This window comes from Cydia fagiglandana, chromosome 27 (assembly GCF_963556715.1).
Source record: "Cydia fagiglandana chromosome 27, ilCydFagi1.1, whole genome shotgun sequence".
Lineage (NCBI taxonomy): Eukaryota > Metazoa > Arthropoda > Insecta > Lepidoptera > Tortricidae > Cydia > Cydia fagiglandana.
Window position 1 is genome coordinate 2,419,017 of NC_085958.1, and position 20,881 is coordinate 2,439,897.

A 20,881-nucleotide genomic window follows, 5' to 3' on the forward strand; every position below is an offset into this window, starting at 1 on the left:
AAATACCGCAAATAATGTTGTTTACACTATAGTGGGGCCCCCTACGCAGAGTTTTGCGTATTAATATTCCCTATCCAGTAACTGACGATAGGGACGCAGCTGTATGTCAGACAGCTATGGTAGAGATAGCTGCATCTCACTTCTACGAATTGCTGCGGACGTGACCTGGCATGTGCCTACCAATGTATAGTCATAGGAATTTGAGGCATAAACCAAATGGTGTTGGCTTTTCATGTAGGTAGGTATAGGTACACAGTGGCTAAAAATAACTCTTCTTCCTCGCATTATCCCGGCATTTTGCCACGGCTCACATAGGAGCCTGGGGTCCGCTTGACAACTAATCCCACGTATTAGGCACTAGTTTTTACGAAAGCGATTGCCATCTGACCTCCCAGAGGAGAAACTAGGCCTTTTTGGGATAAGTCCGGTTTCCTCACGATGTTTTCCTTCACCGAAAAGCGACTAGTAAATATCAAATGATATTTCGTACATAAGTTCCGAAAAACTCATTGGTACGAGCCGGGGTTTGAACCCGCGACCTCCGGATTGCAAGTCGCACGCTCTTACCGCTAGGCCACCAATGGCTAAAAATAACTGCATTCCCGTAACGTCGCCAGGGAGGTTTTGTGATTATAATGAACAACGTTTACTACGGGACCAACCCCGAAATCGCGAAAAAAAATTTACCCTCCCATAGAAAATGGACCAGCCTAAGTTTATAGCCCAAGTAACATATTTAGGTTACATTTTTAACCAACTCCAAAAAAGATGCGAAAAAAGTAAAAAGTTCTTCTTAATCCATTGTCACCGAAGTCAGGCGTGTCTCACTCCGCGATTTCGTCGCTTTGCTACAGGTAGCTAAAAGTACATCCGTTCTGCCCCAATTTTGGAGGAAGCCATAAGCCGCGCGTGGCGCTGTCGCCACCTAGCGGCCATATCTGTGCTGATCGTAACAGACGCGTTTTGTTAGAGAGTGAGTCTTCTGTACCTAGTACTATTATTTATTCTGTGCCGATGTGAGATATTTGAGATATTCCAAGGTTTGTACACTCGCGATTGTCACGTAAACATTTTGAATAATGTTTTAATAACAAAATTCTTTGGCGCATTGTTTCGGCGCGGGCACGTAGGTATATTATATTATATCCATACGTTTCAATGGTCGCGCTGCGTTCTCACGCTTCGCGAATCTGTGATTAAACGAGTGTTTTATTGTGCGTTTATTTTTAGTTTGTGACATTGTTTAAAAGTCCTTGTTGAAACGTGTTATCCCTTAATATTATAAAAATAAATAAATAGAAATATTTGTGTGGTGGTCAAAATCCGTGGATTCAAACCTCAGTTGTGCTATATTGCTATTGAGAGGAGAAAAAGGTAATTTTGCATCTTTTTCGGTAATTTTATCCAAAAATTCAGTTAGCGTCTTTATCATACCCAAAACACAGAATAAATAATAGTACTAAGTACAGAAGACTCACTCTCTAACAAAACGCGTCTGTTACGATCAGCACAGATATGGCCGCTAGGTGGCGACAGCGCCACGTGCGGCTTATGGAAAACCCCAAAATTGGGGCCGAACGGATGCACTTTTAGCTACCTATAGCAAAGCGACGAAATCGCGGAGTGAGACACGCCTGCCCAGGACAAGATATATTATGACATTAGTCATTTAATTTTCCAGATTTTATAGGTAGTTTCACTGTCATACGGCCCTATTCGAACTTTAAGATATGTCAATTAATAGATCTAGAAACGATATGGATTAGATATGTCAGTGGCAAATGTGCCGTTTCTTTAAACAGTAAGGTCACTTTTGACACTGACATATCTAATCCATATCGTTTCTAGATCTATTAATGAATGTATCTTAAAGTTCGAATCGATTATTTAAATGTTTTTAACAGGTAAACTTTATACAATGATGGTTGTCAGGAAGATTGGGATAATAAATGAAGCATTTGATATTCAAGAAGACGACATTACACATATTAACAACTATGTAGACGAATGTATGGATGAAAATAATGCTGTAATAGAGAATATAAATGATGATAAAGGGAATAATAATAAAAGCCCAGTTGAGGACCAGAGTTTTGTTCCCCAAATAATGGGAAAAGGGATAGAAGATGAGATAAATGATAATAACGATAAAATAGATGATAAAATCGTTGATGATAATGATGATGATGCACATTTACAAATTGAGGAAAACATTAATAACACAGAAATCATCAATGACGATAATTATAGCACAGAAAGTAGTACTATAAATGCAGAAAATATAAATAATGTTAAGGACAATAGGGATGATGATTTTTTTGAAATAAACGATGGTCATTTAACAAAGGTGAAGAAGTTTTCTGGTGTTTTTTTAAGTTTACGCAAGCAAACTAGGAAAAAACTGTGGAACAGACGGTCATTTCGAAAATACAATCTGGAAACCGAAAGCAAGTGAGTGTTTTCTTTTTTACTTTTTTTACTTTAACAGTGTAATTTTTATATTATTAATCTGAAAACTATAAACAAAACATCGAATATACGATAATATACCTACAGTTTATAATAATTTTAATTTTAATATTATACAGCATTAATATGATAATTTATTACTGGAATTTGATTTATAATACAGGAGGGCTACCGTGACAACCCAAATTCGGAAATTGCGGGGATCTTTCTCGTTTACTCTGATTAAGACGTAATTAGAGTGACAGAGAAAAATGCCCGCAATTGAAAAGCTCAGTTTCATATTTTAGTAAATAGTGAAAATGGTAAAACTTTGATTTGTGTAGGTGCCATTTGGCGGTACACATGCGTCAGATATATCGGAGCGGTGGAGGTGCTCACAAATATCTCGCCTCTATTGTCAAGCCGTTAGAGTGCGTGTTCAGATATTTTTGATATATCTGATGAGTGATGACGACTTAGCAGTGGCGGATTTGCAGTCTTTGCCGCCCTAGGCCCCAAGCCTTGTAGCCGCCCCTTTCTCAGCATCAGCACCCATCATATTGACTACATTTAGATCAGGCAACGGAAAGATATATTATAGAGGGAAATGCTTGGGACACATTTTTTACTTAGTAACTTTTTTGGACTCGTTAGGAGGTGAACATATCAAAAGTTGGGGGCTTTGGTTTGAAGGTCACATTTTTCGGTTTTTCGCTTATTATATCTTAGAAACTATACGTCCTTGTGACATGATGATAGGAACATAGGTTTTATGAAAAAAATAAGCAAATACTTATTCATTTTAAGTGACAGTTTTACCAATAACATTGACTTTCATGTACTACCTACAAAAACATTAAAAACTATTTTCTTGAATAACTGCTAAACTATTTAACTATTTATCCTAAAATTATAAAAAAAATCTGAGATTCTTACAATGAGCTCTTTGATTTGATATGTAACATGATATAGTTTGAAAAACTTTATTTTTAAATTTTCTCATTTACCCCCCAAAATATGGAGGCCATATTTAATATTCATTTTCATCACACTCGCTCAGTAAATGTGCGGGAGTTATAGAAATTTCGTTTTCCCTAGGGAGTTATGAAGTTTCTAGTGCCATAATTAACAGTTTTTTGTCTTTAAACTTATTTTTTGTATCGCAAGTGTGATGAAAAACATTGTGTGTATCTCGGGGCGTAATAATATTGCAAACTCGAGCCTATAAATCGCTCCGGCAAGCCGTCGCGATTTAACTTACTCTCGTTTGCATTATTCAACTTACGCCCCATGTTGCACAATGTACTATTATTTACGTTACACGTTCATCTTTGGGTCACAAACTTACATATGTGTGCCAAATTTCAACTTAATTGGTCCGGCAGTTTCGGAGCTCTCTCTTCCCCTGGCTCAAGGGCTACGGCCGGGGACTTTTGATATGTTCACCTCCTAGATAGTTCAAATAAAAATAGTATAGGTACAAAGTCAAAAATTGTGTTGCAAGCATTTCCCTCGTTATTTTTTGTTATCATCAGCGAATTTTTTGTCACAATTTGCCGCCCCTAATATCTTGCCGCCCTTGGCCCGGGCCTACTGTGCCTTATGGGAAATCCGCCACTGCGACTTAGAGCATTTACTAACTGGACACAAAATTGTCAACCGATTTTTGTGGGGGAGGGGCACGTCAAATGTATAGCTATTTACTCTATCTACATGATTTGTAAGTAACGTACAAATAGCCATGTCAAACGTCAGTCCATACAAAAGATTGCACAATGTGCTAGGTTTTCGGCAGAGGGGGTCCGCTGCCCTTAGTCGTCCCTCCCCGTCGCCCCCGTACCGCGCAGGCGAGGACTCGTTTAAGCGGTCGGTCTATAATATGTGACGTTCCGCGGTAAAAGGTACCTTATGGTGGCTGGCGCTTACGTCGCATAGCGCCGCAATAATAGGTATTGGAGCGGCGTTAATAATAGCGTAAGCGCCAAGCGCCATAAGGTAGGTACTTACCCGTGGGACGTCACATATAGATATCAATAACGACTCAATACGCAAGGACACATACACTGCATGTGTTTGTTTGTTTGTTTGTTTGTTTGTTTGTTAGTAAACGTCACACTCGCATATGTATTTGTAATTAAAGCGTTTATGAGCCATAAACGTTTTTATGATAAGTAGCTACTTATAATAGAATTTAGAATTTATATTTGCCGGCGTCTATATTTCCGTGTTCTTATAACCCGGCAACCTTCAAATCAAGAGTGAACAGGCACCTTCTGGGCGAGCTCGCTCCATCGTAGGCCACGTCTACGCCTCGGCTAGTCTGTGGCCATGAGTAAGCCCATTCATAACAAAAAAAAAAGTTTCTGTTGCGAGTGGGATTGATTTACATTTTTTTTTAAATACAGCAACAGAATACCTATAGAAGTCTTATTAGTAGAGATGCACCGGATATTCATTTACTATCCGGTATCAGGCCTAACCGGCCACTAATTTGATATCCGGCTGGATACCGGATGCTTTCTAACTTATGGCACTGTCCTTTTCGACTATTTAGGGTTGTGAAAATTCAAGTAGGTAATTATCTTATCTGTGGTGTGCACGCAAAGGGACGTCAAGTTGCGTCAACCCTAACAATTGCTCGGAGCAATGCTGAGCCGAACGGCCGGCCTAGCCAAGGTTACAATCGCTATCGCTTCGACAACGAAAAGCTTTATGTCTCTCTATCACCCTTCCATATTAGTGCGACAGTGACAGTTGCGTTTCGATCGCTACGGAGCGTGAGCGATTGGCAACTTGGCTACGCGGCCGGGGCCGAGTATGTTCGAAGTCAGGAGTGTCTCCCAACTGGCTTACGTTCGAATTGGCCTGTTATTCTGTGATAACAGCGATCATTATTCTAGTAAGTTTGCTCGCAAGAAATCCGCAGGGTTATTATAATTATAGTCATTTTAAGATAACACATCTTGAATTGCACCCCTTTTTCTACTGACAAAATGGATTGCCAGACCATAAATATGCCTATATCACTACACCGTATAAAACAAAGTCCCCCGCCACGTCTGTCTGTTTGTGTGTTTCACGCGTATTCGGGAAACGAGTTAATCACAAGATCTAGAGACTATATAGAGATCAACTAGATTTACATTAGATATCGACTAGATGTGACTTGGATATCTAAATCATAACTTGTCGAAATCGTTCAAGAGGACCTCCAGAATCGCTGAAACGTCAAATTTGACATATCTATCTTACAAATATCTTTAAATTATCCATATCGTAACTTGTTGAGGTCTAGTAGAGATCTAATTCATTTTCAGAATCGAGCCGTTTGTATGTTCGCGATAAACTCAAAAACTACTGAATGGATTTTCATACGGTTTTCACCTGTCGAAAGAGTGATTTTTGAGGAAGGTTTAGATGTATACGAGTAATTTGTTAAGGTTTTGTTTAACCCGTGCGAAGCCGGGGCGGGTAGCTAGTGTTAAATGTATTTTAGTGCCGGTGTTTGTGTTTAAAATGCTTACTCTTGACAATGAACCGTAGAAATCGTTATCTTATTATTGATTTATGGATTAGATGTTTGTTTATTCATCGCATCTGACCTACTTCAAACAGTAGTGATTCTTAAGGCTAGAACTCATTAGGTGCGTGTGCGCACGCTAGCTTATCCGCGTGATCATTGTGCACGCACGCCGCACGCGTCACGCAAGCGGTGTGCCATCTCTAATAATGATCTGTATGTTACAACGCGTAGGTATGTGCAGTATCAGGTGTGTACAGAGCCTTTAGGTGTAGCTAGTTATGGCAGGCGTGGCTCACTCCGCGATTTCGTCGCTTTGCTACAGGTAGCTAAAAGTACATCCGTTCCACCCCAATTTTGGGGAAAGCTATAAGCCGCGCGTGGCGCTGTCGCCACCTAGCGGCCATATCTGTGCTGATCGTAGCACACGCGTTTTGTTATAGAGTGAGTCTTCTGTATCTAGTAATATCTTTTAATATTTACCAGTCGCTCTTCGGTGAAGGAAAACATCGTGAGGAAACCGGACTAATAATCCCAATAAGCTTGGAAGGTCATATGGCAGTCGCTTTCGTAAAAATTAGTGCCTATGTCAAATCATGGGATTAGTTGTCAAGTGGACCTCAGGCTCCCATGAGCCGTGGCAAAATGCCGGGACAACTCGAGGAAGAAGAGCTATGACACAGAATAAATAATAGTATTACGTACAGAAGACTCACTCTCTAACAAAACGCGTCTGTTACGATCAGGACAGATATGGCCGCTAGGTGGCGACAGCGCCACGCGCGGCTTATGGCTAGCCACCAAAATTGGTGTGGAACGGATGTACCTGTATTGTATTGTAGCAAAGCGACGTAATCGCGGAGTGAGCCATGCCTGCCTATGGCGGAAAGAAGCGGTACTGCGACGTATGTGTATATGCGTGAAGACTAAACACATATAAAGCAATCGTAATTAATCCCTCCGATAAGACTTATCTATGTCGTATGTTTAAGATACAGGCTACACAGTCTTCTCATTATGACTCGTTTACGAAGAATGCGAGGTAACCATATGTGACGTTATCTATGAAAAGGGACCTTATTGTCGATGGCGCTTACGCCATTTTTAACTATAATCCGATATACATACAATGCCGCGCGACGCTGTGGGGCGTAAGCGCCATCGACAATAAGGTCCCTTTTCATAGACATTATCCCATATAAGTATAAAAGAAAATCACTACACCTTATAAAACAAAGTCCCCCGCCTCGTCTGTCCGTTTGTGTATTTGTATGTTTGTTCGCGATAAACTCAAAAACTACTGAACGGATTTACATGCGGTTTTCACCTATCAATAGAGTGGTTTGTAAGGCTTAGGTGTATGGTGTATAAGGTGTAGAATTTTGAAATAAAATGGAATACAAGAAGGTACAAAATTCAAAACTGCAATAATGACAAGACTAGGAGGACTATGGAGGATAAAATGGGCCTTTGTTTTCTGAAAGTAAATGTTTTTTTTTGTTGGTTTTGATTCGCAGGCTTGTGTTATATCATGTTTAATATCAAAAAGACTAAAAGACTAAGAAACATAAAATATTCTACCACTATATACTAGCTATAGTTCGTTATTTTTAGCATTAGAAAGAACTTGAGAGAAGGTAAGCGATCTTGACATGCCTTTTAATTGAAAAACGCTTTTTAAAAATCAGTAACTATTACTTATGAAAGCAGAAGAATATAAATGATCATATTAGATTCATAATTGTTACATATTTGCCATAACTTATTTTTAAAATGTGTTTTTCAATTAAAATACACATTAAGATTGTTTACCTTATTTCTAATGCTAAAAAGAATGAACTATATGTGAGACCTAGCTTAGAAAATGTAAAAATAAAAACTTCGTTGACTCGGAGTAATTAACAATGGAGCCGCCATTAACAGGCGTTCCCCTCTGTCGAAAATAGGCGGCCAATGGTCAACCACATGTCAACCATATGTATGGACTGACGTTTATCTGACATGACGTACCTATACATTTGATGTGCCCCTCCCCCGCAAAAAACGGCAGACTATTTTGTACCGAAAATTTTAGACATGGCGTCTCCGTTGGTTATATCCTCTAAGTTGACTCATTATCATACAGATTTCATAATAGTCTTAAGTGCCATCCTGCTGCTGCTTCAGTCCTTTATACCAATTTCCGCCATTTTAAATTATTCCCAAAAAACAAACGACTTCTAAAATTCTATCTTACCGAACCTACAAAAATTTTTCATAAGAATCGGTTTAGAAATGCAACTTGCAGAGGAGAACATCCTATTATTGCCCATTCTGAAACGTAGACCTTCGCTAACATTCGGCCAACGTGTTTGTTAATGATATCTGTATTACTACGTAGGTTTAGGTATCTACATTATACACAATCATAAGGTACCTAAACATAATTATATCATTACTAGAGATGCACTGGATATTTGGTTACTATCCGGTATCCGGCCTATCCGGCCATTATTTTACTATCCGGCCGGATACCGGATAGTAACAATGCTTGATTTTGGAGTAAACAAATTGCATTTAAGAAACAGACACGGTCATAATCGTACTTGTTTATTATTTTAAAACGATTTAAACTTTCCACTGACTTGCACGCGCAAACATTTCGAACCTAGAAATCTGTCCGAGCGAACGTTCACTAGGAAACAGGTCAAACCTGCAGAATGCGCACCTGAAAAACCGAAATGTAGGTATAATTCCGCTGGCCGAATATTCGGCGGCTGGATACCGGATATTCGGCCGATGGTCAGGCCGAATATCCGGTATCCGGTATCCGGCCAAACAACTATCCGTTGCATCTCTAATCATTACACTACATGTGACAGTAGGTACTTAGTGAGTTAGGAAATTAATTACCTAATATTTTTATCACATTTGCTTATCATCATCATCATCATCATCTCAGCCATAAAACGTCCACTGCTGAACATAGGCCTCCCCCTTTTTGGGGTACATTTGCTTATACATATAGTAATTTGATGGAGTAATTTGAACTGTATTAGTTTAAAGTGACTTTAGACGTAAAAATATATTTTTTAAAATTTAAATATATTTTTGTAAGTTTAAAAATTATATTAATAGTTTCGTTAATTTATTGCTTAATGATTTTAAAATTAAATTTGAGGATTTTAGTAGCTGTTTGTAATATTATTCATATTATATAGTTGAATATTATTCATATTATATGGTTATAGTTGGACCAAGTTAACTATGCAGTATGCTTGACACCATTTGACAGGTATGCTGTGCTTATCCCCAGTAACTTCTTACCTCTCACAGCTAAACCACAGAATTTATAATACTTAGTACTTACTTACAGTACAGAAAGGAAACTTCCTACAAAACGGAAGTTTGACAGCGATTCAGGGTCGTATTTCCAAGCCGGACCGAAACGACCTTCATGAAAAGCGTAGGTACTCCCTTCTTAAAGGCCGGCAACGCACTTATAACCTCTCTGTGACGGGTGTCCATGAGCGATGGTTATCGCTTACCGTCAGGCGATTAGACCCTTTGCCTTCTATTTCAAAATAAGTTATTGGCAAAAAATTTATTTTTGGTACTAACTTTTATCGCTGACTGTACTTTTCTTACGACAGACAACTAATAATCATCGAGACAATTCTAAAAACCCCAAACACAATTAGGTTTCGTTGTTTTATCACAGAGTTCCTATGGCCACCTCCGGTCTCCATCATCAGATCAGATACATAATATTCGATGACATCATAATATTGCATTGTCACCCGATTTACGTATGTATGCAAAATTTCAGCTCAATCGGAAACCGGGAAGTGCATCAAATTTAACTTGCAAGATTTGATTACACACAGACAGACAACGGTCAGGTGAAAGTAAATAAAAGCTTGTAAAAATACAAACCCATCACGTTTCTTGTAGAGTTTTCAAGTTGCATAAATGGCTTCCCATGCCCGGTCTGGTAGGTATTTATATATGTGACGTTATTTATGAAAAGGGACCTTATTGTCGATGGCGCTTACGCCATTTTTATTATTTTAACGATGATCCGATATAAATACCTACAATGCCGCGCGACGCTGTGCGGCGTAAGCGCCATCGACAATAAGGTCCCTTTTCATAGATAATATCCCATAGTACTAGGTACCAATGAGATATAGATGGTCAAGCAAATCTTGTCAGTAGAAAAAGGCGCGAAATTTAAATTTTCTATGAGACGATATCCCTTCGCGCCTACATTTTTTTAATTTGCCGCCTTTTTCTACTGACATGATCTGCTTGACCAGCTATATATGTGTATAATCAATCAGTGACGTAAACTGTACACTTCAAATATGTACACTCCGATATCAAATACTAATTGCTAGCATATTTCGTCATAGGAAGTAAATCGCTGCAAATTTCATCTCGCGACATCTCCAATCATGAAAACTGCGTAACGAAACGCATGTTCCCCGTACAAATATGACAAAACATATGTCGTTTTCGTTCTAACGTATAAACAGTAACTTTATGTTACACTTGATAACGTCAATGTCGATAAAAACCACAATAAAAACAAGCCAGTATCAAGCCGCGCGCCAACGCGAACGCACGCGTTTTAAAAATAAAAAATAAAAATAAACCTTGTCTGTGACCGTTTCGCGGCAAATGTAAAAATAGAAGTGTTGTGATTTCGTAGGTTATTAATTGTTTGTTGGAAATGTTGACGGATGCTAGATAATCCGATTATCAGTGCATATTAGAAATGTTAATTATGATAATCTGTGCACCGAGTGATTATTTTACTTCGCTTTCGAGTTAATGGAATGTCCCCAAATCAGTTTTTAGGGTTCCGTACCCAAAGGGTAAAACGGACCCTATTACTAAGACTTCGCTGTCCGTCCGTCCGTCCGTCCGTCCGTCCGTCCGTCTGTCACCAGGCTGTATCTCACGAACCGTGATAGCTAGACAGTTGAAATTTTCACAGATGATGTATTTCTGTTGCCGCTATAACAACAAATACTAAAAACAGAATAAAATAAAGATTTAAATGGGGCTCCCATACAACAAACGTGATTTTTGACCAAAGTTAAGCAACGTCGGGAGGGGTCAGTACTTGGATGGGTGACCGTTATCTTTTTGCTTTTTTTTTTTGCATTATGGTACGGAACCCTTCGTGCGCGAGTCCGACTCGCACTTGCCCGGTTTTTAGATAATGTATTTATGTCACTATGAGGAAATGAGTGTTCTCATTAAAAATAAATATAAATCTCTACGTCAATTCATGTCGTTTTCATGAATGAAGTAGTTCAATTTGTTATCTTTATTGATTACGAATATATGTAAGTATGTATATCATAATTTCCTAACATACTAGGGCGTGGTATTTTTTGGTTTAAGCAAAATTGGAAATAAGTATACTAGTAGATATATAAGGTGTAACATGAGTAAACCGAATAATTTTAACAGCGTATTCCTGATGATATTTAGAGACAAAAATGTCCTATAAACTTTTTTTAATAAACGCCTAGTTTCAGAGATAATATTAATTTAAAAATAAACAAGTTTTTGTTGTTACATAATGTAAAATGCCTTTTTGATGGTAATGTTGCTGCTATGGGACGTAGTCTAAATATCCTTATTGATAGATGTCAAAAAGTGACAAGTAACACTTTGCAAAAAGAAGGTTTTACGAAAAAAAAAACTAATAATCAATTTTAAGTAACAAGTTTACCAATAACATTTATTTTTTATGTAAAAATACATTAAAAAAATTGAAAAAAACAAAACAAAAAAAAATTTTTTTTTGGCGAATTTGACCTAAACTCATATTACATTTTTTACTTCTTTTGACCTCAGAAATGCGTGGTTAAAATTATTCGGTTTACTCATGTTACACCGTGTATATAACAATTTCCTAACATACTAGGGCGTGGTATTTTTTGGTTTAAGCAAAATTGGAAATAAGTATACTAGTAGATATATACCTCTACCTATTATTCTTAGGGCCAGTTGCAGCATATACTAACCCGGGGTTAACCGGTTATTCCTGGAGTTACCATGGATACCAGCACAATTTTACACTGTGTTAACGGTTTAAGTAGTAGTAGTAGTAGTAAAATACTTTATTGTACAAAAAGAAACATAAAACATGAAAGAACACACATCATTAGTACAAAGGCGAACTTATCCCTTTCAGGGATCTCTTCCAGTTAACCCTTGAGCAGTTGAGGGAAAATTAACCAGTTTAACCGGTTAACCTTAGGTTAGTGGTATGGTGCAAGTGAGCTTTAGAAGTTATTTTTGGAACATGTCTTTTAAAAATAATACAAAGTTTATTTACAAGTACTCCTTAGGTACCTATAGGTTGACTGGAAGGGATCCCTTTTAGGGATAAGTTCGCCCTTGTACTATATTTTATGTTCTATCTGATGTACCTTTATTCATCTACTTCATATTCGTACAATAAAGTTATATTTATTTATTCTTTTATTACAAAGTACATATGAGTCGCTTAACTTCAAACTCGGGTAAATCCATCTGTCAGATTATGCGATTATGGTATTAAGAAAACGTAATAGGGTAGATATTTGCTGAGAGGGTCCAATGGATTTACCCGAGTTTGAAGTTAAGCGACACATATGTCAGTTATGATTATGAACTTATGAAATAGTTTGAATATCTTTCGAGAATTAATTACCTACTTAATTATGTATGGCGAAGTAGGTAAGGTCTGCTACTTTTTACATGTTGATGTAAAGTGTAATTCTATGGAACTTACTATGTAAACAAACCGCCATGTTGAAATTTTCTCTGAATGATGAATTTACTAGTGACTGTTGTTTACATAGTTAGCAAGTTCCATGGAAATACACTTTAAGAATGTATATACTGTTTTTTCATATAATTGTTATACATATATCTTAATTACTGTTTATTTTTCGTTGTTGTCCTAAATTAAAATCTGATTTATACCGTCGTAAGTCATAATAACATTAATAACATTAATTATGTAATTAATTACTATATTCAAACGAATAATTTATGATGTAAGCGTAGTTTTTTTATGGATTCGAAGTCTATATTATTTACATGTCTCTGGTAGTATTCTTACGGTAGAGGCTACAAAGACGTGCATTGACATCTCGGTCATCCGAGCGTTGCGGGGCTAAATATAGATCCAGATTTACGGCTTAGCCTAGATCTAGGTAGGTACCGCCAAGGAATTTTATTTCAATACAATTTCGTATCTCAATGACACCACAGGTCTTGAACATGAAATGAAAATGTAACCTAAATTTAAAATTACCAACAAAACTAAAAGTAATACCAAAAAAAATAACATGGGTGACCTAGCGGAATGTATACAGGGTGGCCCATTTAGATCGGTCAGTATGTGAAAATCTAAAACTATAAGACATCTGTCCTAACTAGTTCAATTCAAATTCAACTGCGTTTATAGTTATTGATAATAATGGCTATTATTTAATATTAAATTTAATAGAAATAACTCCCTAGGAATGATAACAATTCTAAGAATAAAAAAAATATCGATTGTTGGTCAATCACAAGCGGCTTATAAAGACAGATCCCTTTGTTTGACATAATTATTCAAAGTCATAATGTACCTAATGATTGTCAGATTATCATTAAGTCATAATTCTGAAAATGACCCGGGAGCTAACAACAAATTTAAAAATCTTTTAGAAAAGTGGGAAGGCTACTTACCAGTGTTTACTGACGCATCCAAAAATGATCCCGCAAATTGTGTTGGAGCAGCAGTGGTGATTCCAAAATATAACATTGTCTTGATGTTCAAGTGCCCTCCTCAATCATCCATTTTTACCGGCGAGGCAGTTGCCATCTTGGAAGCTATTGCATATGCTGACTCTCACAATATAGCAAAAATGATCATTTTTACAGATAGCAGGAGTTGCCTGCAGGCTATTATGGGCAATCAGTTTAAAATGAAGGCAAAATTCCCCTTAATACTTCAGATCAAAACATTATTAAGAAAATGTGACTCAAAGGGGTTAAAAATAGTGCTCGGGTGGATCCCAGGTCATTGTGGCATTCCTGGAAACGAGTCTGCAGATTTGTGGGCAAAGAGAGCTATTGAGATGGGATCACCAGGTCACTACAGGATATACAGCTCTGACCTTCTAAGCCATGCACAGACTGATATGTTTAACACGTGGCAAAATCTCTGGAATTCTTCCAGATTGGAGGTAGGAAAACATTATGGCCACATTCAACCCAATATTCCACGTAAACCATGGTTTTCCAGATTCCGAGTCTATCCTAAATGGGTCACGTCTACAATTTGTCGATTACGCTTGGGGCCAGTTTGTACCCCTGTATTTCTTGCCAAGATACGGGTCCGGGATACGTCACTGTGCGAATGTGGGTTAGACGAAGGCACCGTAGATCACATTTTCTTCTCCTGTCCGAGATTCAGTTACTCTTTGTATGATGTGTTACCTTCAAATATTCCGCGACCCATTAACTTTTACTCACTTCTCACTCTAATGGACCCTCCCCTAACTTCTGTCATTATTAAGTATGTACAAGAACATAATATAAAACTTTAATTATTACAGCTCTTCTATCTATCTATATTTAATTTTTACGTTTTTTTCCTCCATTTCATCCGCTATGTTGCTTGCCTTAACAATCTGTCATCCGCTTTCCGCTCTTTCTCACTAATGTTGCTACTGTGTTAATTGTGTCATGTAATGTATTTGTCTGTGATGTCCACAATAATTTGTTTGTTTTAGGTTCCCGTCTATCCTTCCACAAAAATCAAAATTTAACCGAACATTCTCGTCTCACAAGTCAAAAGTCTATACCTCGACATTGGCAGAATCCACCTTGCTAAATTTAGCAAGGAGTAAAAGCCATTAAAAAAAAAAAAAAAATTCTGAAACCGTTAATGTTTCAAGATTTTTGTAAGGTTATCCTATAGATAGGTTACGTTTGTTTTATGGCAATCCTGAAAAGTTACACATTTCTGAGAAAAACCAACGATAATGCGGACAAACAATACATTATGACTTAAAACTTTATGGGAAACAATAGAGACTTAAGATAAAGAATATAAACATATTAAAGTAATGTTTCACACGATTGTAAAACATTTCGGCTCGATCAAAGTGCTAGTGCCTGCGCCAATTCTTGAGATTAGACTCCAAAACTAGGAAAGCCTTTTTGAAACCACGGCTGACCTAGGGCTGGCTCATTTCTAGGCCAAAGAATAGGCGTCGCTATTCAGCTTGGGAATGTAGCCAGACTTATGGGCACCCTTCCGCAGGGGATAGATCTGGGGGACCAAAAGCCCCACATTCACACTCCTACCTTGTAGGCCGCCTCGTAGTCCGCCTCGTTGAGTAGGATTGTGTATGGGGGTTGCGCACTACGAGCCGTCCTACAAACGGCTAAACGGTAGGACGGCTCGTAGTCCGCAACCCCCATACACAATCCTACCCAACGAGGCGGACTACGAGGCGGCCTACAAGGTAGGAGTGTGAATGTGGGGCTTAAGGTAGGGGTCGTTAAATCTAGATCACAATTATCGGTATTATCACAAGATAATTGACTTAAAACTACACTTAAGTGGTTAGGTGACACAATAATCATTGGATCGATAAGCAAATCGCACTTCGATTAAAGCCATTAATATCAATTATCTTATGTTGCGATAATAGTGAGCATGTGATCTAGATTTAACGACCAGACAAGATAATTATCACTTAGGTCTTGTGTTTAGAGCTAGCTACATTACCTTGGTAATAGGGTATTATATTATACTGTATTTAAAATCAATTATTTTACACCATGCATGAAATAAAGCACCGCATAATTATTAGAAAAACACAGATAGGAGTTATTAAACACAAGTTCTATTTAACAAATCGGATAAAAATAGAAAAAGCAGGTGAGTTTGCCGTGACGTCACGATGTAATGTTTCATATAAATACCATATTAGCAAATCGTTTTGACAGTTCTAAAAAAGTAGGTACCTACCTGATTTGACTAGTAGAAAAATATTCTGTGGGGGACCAAATCGTTTTGTAGATTTTTAAACTTTTACTAATTTGTACAGCAAAAAAAATCTGAAAGCCGTCTACATATTTTTACATATATCTATTATGTACTTCAGGAACGCTCGGTGGGCGAGTCCGGCTCACACTTGTCCTCTTTTAAATAAATAATAGTGGCATGTGTTAAGAGTATTTCTATGATTTCACTATGTAGATTATATTTTTCTAAACTCATATTCTAGTGGCCTCTGCAACATTGTTGTGATCAGATAACACTAGAAGTGGTTACTTTGATGACTAAAGAATCTAGAGATAAATGTTGTAATTATACGGCACTGTCGTTATGCAGAAAATGCAGTTTTTGAAGTGTGCTGCCATAGACAGTAGACAAGATGGCGCCGGTCGCTGCTGCAAAGGCTGCGTTCAGTACGGATATGATGGTCGTTCTTGTCATGTGACAGCGTGATAAAACGGTTTCTTTTATCACGTGTCAGCGTGATAAAACGGTGTCCTTCACTTTCTAACGGTGTTAAAAAGTGACAGTTGTTTTATCACGTGGATTAAAATGGATAAAGCCATCCATAATACGCCGGCTGCTTATGATAGGGCCGTGTCGTGCGGCTGCGTTCGTGGCCCACAAATGGTCTCGCCGGAAGATCAGCGCTGACTTTCGGGTCAGTATTTGGTGAGCCCATTTCGTGGTAAACTTTAACGCTTACCAATTTTATTAATATTTGTAGTTTTAGTTAGATGCTGTTAAGCAATAATGTTAATTAATGTGTCAACCCACATTAATTTTCCAATAAGATGTCAACTCAAAAAATTGACGCTCGAAGTTGACATTTTATTGCAAAATGTATGTGGAATGACTCATTTTTGCTAAACACCATCCAGTTATATACTCTTTTATATAATCTTAGTTTTAAGTTTATCACGAATAATATGCTTGATTCTGATTCTGTTTCAGCTGAAGTAGGCTACGATTCCTCTATAGACACTCTTAAGTAGGCATCAAAACGCAAGAAAACGATTAAAAAGGCCTGCGCACACCGGAGACGTGCACGTGCGGTTTGTAGTATTCGGATCTTTATGAGAGATGGCACATCGCTTGCGTGACTGCGTGTGCGGCTCCAACATTATAGCGCACGCGCACGTGCACGACACGCACACGCAGCCGGTGTGCTCGGGGCTTATAAGTATTTTATTCTTTGCTTATAACGAAATAAGAGCATAAACTTAAGTTCACAAAAAGTCCATAAAAAGTAAATAAAAGCTTATAAAAAAAGAATAGTTATTTGTTTTACAAGGGGGCAAAGTTGTTGTTTAGCCGCTCGTGCTAATATTGATACCTGAGCAAGCGAAAGATTCCAAAATTGAACCACGAGCGTAGCGAGTGGTTCGAAAATGGAATCTTGAGCGTTGCGAGGGTTTCAAAGCTCGAGGGTTAAACAAAATTTGCCCCCGAGTGAAACACAAAATTTTTCACCACACCAACTCGAAGCAAATATTAAATGTAAAATATCAAACAAAATCAAACCAAATCAAATAAGTAAGTCTTTCCGAGCTGGTGTGGTGAAAAAGTAAATAAAAGCTTATAAAAAAATAAATACCTATGTAATTACAGTCACAGACATAATTATTACATACAAACACTCTCCCTTCGTTTATTGTCAGTTTAAAGTTGTTAAGAGCTATCGTTTCTATAAATCTGCCATTTCATGGCATTACATTAAGGATATTTAAAAGATTCTTATCATTTCTTTGCTCGGAGAACAAGCTGTTGTTAACTAATTATATTACTTATTCTCATCTCTTATGTAAGCATGTAGCCCCCAAGCATGTAAAGTCCCGCGGCTGTCTGTTTGTGTGTATGTAAGTATGTTCGCGATAAACTCAAAAACTACTGAAAGGACTTTCATGCGGTTTTCACCTATCAATAGTGTGATTTCTTGAGGAAGGTTTAGGTGTATAATTTGTTAAGATTTTGTGTAACCCGTGCGAAATCGGGGCGGGTCGCTAGTATGCTGTACAAGTCTGCTATACGCTTTTTTATTTGCGAATGGATTGCGGGCTAGTAAATATTTACGATTAGGTAGATACCATTGAAGTATTAGTCAAATGTGACCTAATATACTCGTAGATCTGCGTCATAATAGAATTACGCTTACACTTAGTGCCAAAACAGATGGACTACAACACTAAGCGCCCTTGCACCATTCCACTAACCCCGGGTTAACCAATTACACCTGGAGTTACCATGGTTACCAGTACAATTTGACACTAAGTTAACGGTTTATCTGCTCAAATCAAATCAAATCAAATATCATTTATTATCAGGCAACTAAGGCCCATAGATACATACCTTACAAACTAACATACATACAATAGTAAAATCTTACAAGCTAAAAAATTATTTCGGCGACACGGCGGTGCTTAAACTTGGGTTAGTGGGATGGTGCAAGTGGCTCTAAGTGTGCTATCAAAATTGTTGGAGGCTTATCTTGGTCTCTAGACTGCTGAAATCACAGCCTTTACAGGACGCCGATTCGGATTAATCACTTTTTATTTTGATGTCGTTCGCACACCAATTAGCCGAATCCGCGTGAGGAATCGTTAAGGTCGTGTCAAAACAAAATCACAACCTTAAAAATGTTAAAACAGAATCGTGTAACAAGTTAATATAAAATCATACACTGAATGAAGGATGTTATATCACCGAAATGGGGTAACATAGCGGCGTGTTAAGTCGTAATTAAGTTAATATAGAGGTGTGTAATAGGGGTGTGTAGTCTAGTCTCTAGCCAAGGTTGGCACGTACTCGGTTGTTTTGAAGTAGATGTTTGGGTTTTTATCGAAATTTATAGCCTGACAAGGAATATGATCACGCGTGGTTAAAGAACCGTAAGTGGTTAAAGTTAGCTCGATAGAAAAAAATCACGATGACATGTAATTTTTTATTTTCTTTCAGCTGTAAGCTGTAAGTAGGTATGTCGCTACCCTGTATACCATCACAATAGCAGTATACAGTATGTATCAGAACGAAAGGTAAAGAAAGAGACCCGTTAATGTTTAGGTCACACTGAGCAACTTTTACTGTGGGACCAACCCCGAAAACGCGAAAATAAAATTGGATGTTTCATACATTTTGCTGGTCTGATGTTGAAATTTCCTACGGGAGAGTCATTATTTTTTCCGCGTTTTCGGGGTTGGTCCCATAGTAGAAGTTGCTGAGTATGACCTAAACATTTATAGGTCTCTTTCTTTGCCTTTCGTTCTGATACATACTGTATGTATAAGTAATATCAGTATAACAAGAGCTATAGTCATATTTCCGAGGAATTTGTATAGCAACATTTTAAGCTAAAGTATATTTCCAGATATATTACAATACATAAAAGTTAAAAACCCGTGCGAGAGCTATTCTTTATGTTGCAATTTCACGCGGCGCGCCATATCTTTTGTTTCCTTCTAAATTCCTCGCTTTACGCTATTGTTTTTTTCGCATTTTTAGACCAACTACACAATAAAAACTAACATAGATTAACTCACATTATAGACGGGTCTAACGCGAATTATATAATCCGTCTACACGGTGTAACATGAGTAAAACCGAATCATTTTAACCACGCATTTCTGAGGTCAAAAGAAGGAAAAAATGTAATACGAGTTTAGGTCAATTTCGCCAAAAAAATTTATTTTTTTGTTTTGTTTTTTCAATTTTTTGAATGTATTTGTACATAAAAAATAAATATTATTGGTAAACATGTTACTTAAAATTGATTTTCACTTTTTTTTTCGTAAAACCTACTTTTTTGCAAAGTGTTACTTGTCACTTTTTGACATCTATCAATAAGGATATGTAGACTAAGTCCCATAGCAGCAACATCACCATCAAAAAGGCCTTTTACACTATGTAACAATAAAAACTAGTTTTTTTTTTTAATTAATTTATCTCTGAAACTAGGCGAATTTCGAAAAAGTTCATAGGACATTTTTGTCTCCAGATATGATCAGGAATACGCTGTTAAAATTATTCGGTGTACTCATGTTACACCGTGTATAATGTGAGTTAATATGTGTTCAAAACGCGAAAGTGTAAAATATATAAACTAACACACTTATTTTAAGAATCTTAGTCACTATGTATAGGCATTATCCTCAAAGAAACACATAAAACTTATGAATTTAAATGAGCTATTGTGTTTAATGCAATACAGAATTGCAACGTTGACATGTTTTGAATTATTTAACGTGTTTTAGAAATACATGTGTAGGTACTTCATACACAAACGTTGAGAGAATATTAAACAATTTTCTAAGATTTTTCCTCTTAGGATTTTACATTTTAGGTTTAACCGTGAAGAGATAATAGATACACAATAGTAGATTTCGAATACGAGGAAAGTAAAATGCATGTGTTTTTTTTTAAACATGACTAAGTATATTTTTTATAGTATTTTTTGAGGTTACTTCCAATTAACAATTTAGGCAAAAGTATCGTGATTATGGGATGGGGAGTCAAATATCAGAATGGAAATTGTATGACAAATCCATTTATACCCAAATTTCAATTGCTTAATCGTAAAAAAAAATCGTACTTGGAACCTAAAATGCTCTAGTGCAGAATCGTATCACTTTCTGCATACCTTTTAGAACAACAATGACCCTCTTTCAGAACATGAGAAATGAAAAAAATACAGACAGACTTGCTCCCGAATTTATATTTTCCTCTATTTGACTAAAGCTAAAATGTTACAGTCAAATAGATCCCCATTCAGGGCTTTTATTAAAAACTCATTATTTTCGGATTTACAGCGTCATTTACACAATACGATTAATTAAAAATAAAACGCTTTACTAAAGAAAAAAAAACCGGGC

The 20,881-nt window shown here is 37.1% G+C and overlaps 1 protein-coding gene across 1 annotated transcript in view; it reads left to right on the forward strand.

The window, feature by feature from the left end:
* The first annotated feature begins 10,386 nt into the window (after positions 1-10,386).
* Positions 10,387-20,881, forward strand: part of LOC134677971 (P protein-like) — a 67,818-nt gene continuing 57,323 nt past the window's right edge. Inside the window, exon 1 of the mRNA XM_063536402.1 lies at positions 10,387-10,661. The gene's annotated coding sequence lies outside the window, so the exon portion shown is untranslated. The remainder of the gene's footprint in view (positions 10,662-20,881) is intronic.